Source organism: Rhinatrema bivittatum, chromosome 7 (assembly GCF_901001135.1).
Source record: "Rhinatrema bivittatum chromosome 7, aRhiBiv1.1, whole genome shotgun sequence".
Lineage (NCBI taxonomy): Eukaryota > Metazoa > Chordata > Amphibia > Gymnophiona > Rhinatrematidae > Rhinatrema > Rhinatrema bivittatum.
This window is the reverse complement of record NC_042621.1, coordinates 191,942,036-191,946,973: the sequence shown is the minus strand read 5'-3', so window position 1 is coordinate 191,946,973 and position 4,938 is coordinate 191,942,036. Positions and strand designations below refer to the sequence as shown.

Sequence of the window (4,938 nt, the reverse complement as noted above, 5' to 3'; positions counted from 1 at the left end):
TATGAAATTAAAATAAAATACTATCGACAATAAAACATGGCTACATAGTTCCTGCAGTTCTCATGTGACTGTATCTAAACCCACTCATATTTCAAAACATTAACGCTGCACGAGCAGGAAACTGGAGACTAAAAACTCCAGGTGATTTCTCCCCGACAAGCAGCCTGTGACGTCTATGTGCTGCTGCGCATGCACGGGGCGTCGTCACGCCTCCTCCTTTCCACCTTATTGGCCGAAGTCAATTGAGGAAGGAAGCAGAGAAAGAGTTGTGGTTCTTTGTCGGTTACAGCACATTAACAAACAGTCTGCAGAAAAAAAAACACCTGTATTTAAAAAGAGGCCCACTTTTGCGGAAAAAACGCCTACCTGGTAACAGTAGTTTGGGCTTTATTTGTCTCTTCCGTTTAGCAAATAGAAGCAATTCAAAAAATAATTTTCTAGCGCAGTCTTATATGACTATGAATTAGGTTTTCTGCTGACCTTGTTAACGTAGAGCAGCGATGGCCGAGTGGTTAAGGCGTTGGACTTGAAATCCAATGGGGTCTCCCCGCGCAGGTTCGAACCCTGCTCGCTGCGAGTAGACCTACATATCTTTTCTTAAAGACAGTGGAGAACAAAAGATCAGCTTCATATTTTATAGTTCAGCTTTTAAACATTTATTTATGTTTGTTTGTTTATCATCACTCTGTATTCAATCATGGCAGTTCAAAACAAAATTAAAAGACTAACAAAAATAGGGATACTAATTGACAACATATATGTTAAAGTATGTTTATTTGTTGACAACATATATAATACAAATCATGTTATATTAGACCTGTCTGTTCCTCAGCCTATCAATACAGAAGAAAAATCTACTACCTCTCAAGGTTACTGCTCTCATATACCTATTTGAAGAGCCAAGTTTTCATTTCTTTCTTAAACTTGAAATCTTTCAACAATCTCAGTTCACATGGCAATGAATTCCACAGCCTGCCACAGATATTGCTCTTTCTCATACCTTGCTCAAATACGCAGCAATGGAATATTTAACAGACCTTTATTTGCAGAACGAAGATCCCTTTAAGGCAGTGGTTCTCAACAGGTGTGTTGGGAAGTCCCGAGAGGTGTGTCGCAGAGCCTGCAGATGACTGATCTTTCATCATGGGTCTGGGCAGGAGTTGGCTGACTTCTCTTTTAGTGGGTATGACAGGAAGCTGCTCTTGCTTCCTTCTTCTCTTCCTGGCCAGTGGGAGGTTGTTCCCTCCTTCACCCAGATCAGAGCGCAATATCACCAACTCCTGTTCGTATGGGTCCAGCAGGACACCAACTTTATCCTTCTCTGCCTGACCTGGCATTGAGGCTGCTGATGTTCTCTTCACCCCCATGGGGCCTGGATGTGAAAGCAGGAGCATAAGGGAGAAAGGTGCGTGCGCTGTAGATCCAATGCTGCTGCCTCATTTTCTTCTCCTCAATGCTTCTTGCCCTCCTCTTCTGCTGATAAAGAGGGAGGGAGACTCTGGAATGGATTGAAGTCTTTTCTGCTGGGTGGGAGCCAGGAGGAGGGGGAAATGTCCTGGGCTGGAAGGCAAGGGAATATAGGGAGTCAGGAGTCTGCTGAATAGGAAGGAGTGGGGAAAGAAGGTTGGTGGTGCTGGGTAGGTTGAGGTGGAGGAGGGAGGGGTTGGGGGCCGCTGGGCAAGGAAAAGAGATGGAAATAAAGAGATGGAAGTGTGGGGCTGCTGGGTTGGGGGCAGGGCCATTGGAAGCACTTGGGGAACTAGGCCTGGGCCTAGGGTGCCAAGTATTAGGGGGCGCCACGAGCAATGGTATCCAGAGGGGAGCCAATGCCCCCAGGCGCAGGGAGGCTCATGCGGCCGCCGGTGGACCTCATCCCACTGGCAGCTGAGCAGCGACACATAGCAGGCAGATCAGCAGGGCCGTGATGGAGCTCACATCACCACGGCCCGAAGAAAAATGTTGCATTCAAGCCTACAGGTGCTCCTTCTCCTTCCTGCCTGCGCAACCCCGGAAGAAAACGTTGCTTGAGCCACGCAGGCAGGAAGGAGGAGGAGCATCGGCGCCTGCAGAAGAGGAGCAGCACTTACGGGCCGCCGTGAATCCCAAGTCGCAGTGGCCCAAGAAGAGGAAGAGGCCCGATAAGATCAGGGCCGCCGCGGCCCGGGAAGATCAGGGCTGCTGCAGAGCCCATCCTGCGGCGACCCGTGAAGAGGAGGCCCAGAGGTGAGAGGCTGAGGGTCTGTAGAGTGTGTGTGTGTATGAGATGAGTTGAGAGATTGTGTGTGAGAGTGAGGACCTGAATGTTTGCAGAGACAGCATGTGAAAGCCTCTGTGTGTGTGAGAGAGACAGCATGTGAAAGTGAGAGCCTGTGCTTGAGCAAGACAGCATATGGGAGTGAGAGCCTGTGTGTGTGAGACTCAGCATGTGCCAGTGAGAGACTGTGTGTATGAATGATTGTATGAGAGAGAGCATGTGACAGTGAGAGCGTGTGTGTGTGTGTGTGAGAGAGAGAGAGAGAAAGCATGTGAGAATGAGAACCTGACTGTGTGTTTGAGGGAAGAAGTCGGAGAGAAAAGAAATAGAAAAAAAGATAATGGAAAAGGAACTGGAAAAAAAATAAGAAAAGGAAGGTGGAAAAAATAAGCCTGAGGCCACCCGATTAGAAAACTAAGATCAGACAGCAAAGGTAAAAAAAAAAAATACTTTTTAGTGATTGGCAAATGTAATCTTTGGGAATGTGCAAGAGTAGCACTTTATGCGGATCTCGCAATGTACAAGATCAGCATGGAGGAAGTGGAAGCCGATGGGGCCTGCACAGGGGAGGCAGTAGAACGGGCTTCAGTGCCAGTAGCAGCAATCGGCGTCTCCCCAATAGCCATGCGGCAGCAGTGACAGTGACAGCAGAGGAATGAGAGAGGTTCAGAGGTTGCTGGCAAAAAAAAGAGAGGGGGGTCTGCCTTTAGTGTGTGCATGTGTATGAATGGGACTCTGCCTGGGGGTCTGTGTGTGTGTGTGTGTGAAAATGCATGGGTGCCTGCCTGAGAGATGGGGAGGGAGGTAAGTGTGTGTGTGTGAATGCATGGGTGCCTGCCTGGGAGATGGGGAGGGAGGTAGGTGTGTGAATGCATGGGTGCCTGCCTGGGAGATAGGGAGTTAGGTGTGTGTGTGTGTGTGTGTGTGTGTGTGAATGCATGGGTGCCTGCCTGGGAGATGGGGAGGGAGGTAGGTGTGTGAATGCATGGGTGCCTGCCTGGGAGATAGGGAGTTAGGTAGGTGTGTGTGTGTGTGTGTGTGTGTGTGTGTGTGTGTGTGTGTGTGTGTGTGTGTGTGTGTGAATGCATGGGTGCCTGCCTGGGAGATGGGGAGGGGTGTGGGTGTGGGTGTGTGAATGCATGGGTGCCTGCCTGGGAGATGGGGAGGTGTGTGTGTTTGTGGGTATGTGAAGGAGCCAGTGAGTCTGTATGAGAAAATCCAGGGGAGTAAGAGTTTGTGGAGGGGGAGAGAGCCTGAGCCTGAGAGTGTGTCAGTGTCTGTGAGAGCGAGAGGTTATGGTGGACATAAGAGCGTGACAGTGTATGTGAGACAGAGAGAGGATAATCTCCTAATCCTCGACAAAATCAGGGTGACTGGAAATCAAGAGCTCCCACAGAAGGGGACAGTAGGGGCTTTTTAAAATCCTTATTAGTTTTAATTATTGGATGTTATTTGATATATGTGCTGTTTTGAAATATTTTATTGGTGTTTGGGAAATTGTAAAAAATGCATATGATTTTAATTAATAGAAATTCTATTTATCAGTAGTTTTAAAATATTCTTTTATTTGTTTTTACTATTATAACTGATGCTTTATGTTTCTTGATTTTATTTGTTTTATGAGGAATGGTGGTTCTGCTTTTCCATTGTTAATACACAGAGTCTGGCTTCTTGGAGTTTCCATTTCAGTTTTTGTCTAATTTGTGCTCCTTTATTTTGTATTCTGTATTTGGTGAAAGTCTTTCTCTGCTCTGTGTGTGTGACAGTGATGAGAGATTCTGCTAGCATAGTGTGTCTGTATAGGGATCTATAGCAATCGGGTTTGTTTTGTTTCCTCAGTAGGTGGTGTATTGATATTCTAGGACCCAGTGTAATATTTACCCTTGCTTTTTCACAGGTAGGTTTTATTGTTGTTTGAGTCCTTGGTGTTATTACTGTTGTGTTGCAATGGGATTGCAGTATAGATTTTGAGTGTCTTTTTTGCAAGGTTTTGTGTTAGTTCACAATGTGCCTGGCAGTGAAAGGTGTTTGTGCTGCTGTTACTGTGAGGTGACACCAGAATTTGAAAATATCTTTTAGTATGATGAGCTGTAAGGGAAACATCCAAGCTCCATTGTTTGGGGGAATTTCAGTGGATGCACAGAGTTACAGAACTGGAGGTGCAGGATTTATATTGACATTCAGTCCCTTCCTATATATTCCAGACTTCACTCTCATAGCCATATAGAATTAGTTGAATGAGGCTATCAAATAATTTTATAGTAGTTTTACTAGAAGTGTGAAACTTGCCAGCTTTTTAAAATTATGCAGAAGACCCTTTGGACTTTTTTTATTAACACTTTTTTTTATAACCAATTTTAAAGCAGGATCCATGCTATAGAGGTGGGTGTGATGAAGAAATGTCATTTTGGCTCCCCCCCCCCCCCCCCCAAATTCTTCTGTCTCGAGACGCCACTGATTTTCTGTGACCTTAAGCATTAGTACAAGAAGGATTAAGGGGGGGGGGATGCTGGAGAGGCACACAATTGCATTAGCCCCCGGGCACCCTTGGTGCGCCACTGGGTGCGAACCATATAGGGCTGCAAGCAGCAGCAAAGAGGAATGGAAATTTGGCGGGCGCAAGCAGTGCCCAACCTGCGCGCAACCCAGAAAACCACACAGTCGGTGGGCGTGATCAAGAACGA

General features: G+C 46.6%; 1 non-coding gene across 1 annotated transcript; it reads left to right on the top strand.

Moving 5' to 3' along the window:
- The first annotated feature begins 494 nt into the window (after positions 1-494).
- On the top strand, positions 495-576 carry TRNAS-UGA. Its single transcript has one exon. It is a non-coding gene; the product is annotated as a tRNA-Ser (tRNA).
- Positions 577-4,938: the final 4,362 nt, after the last annotated feature.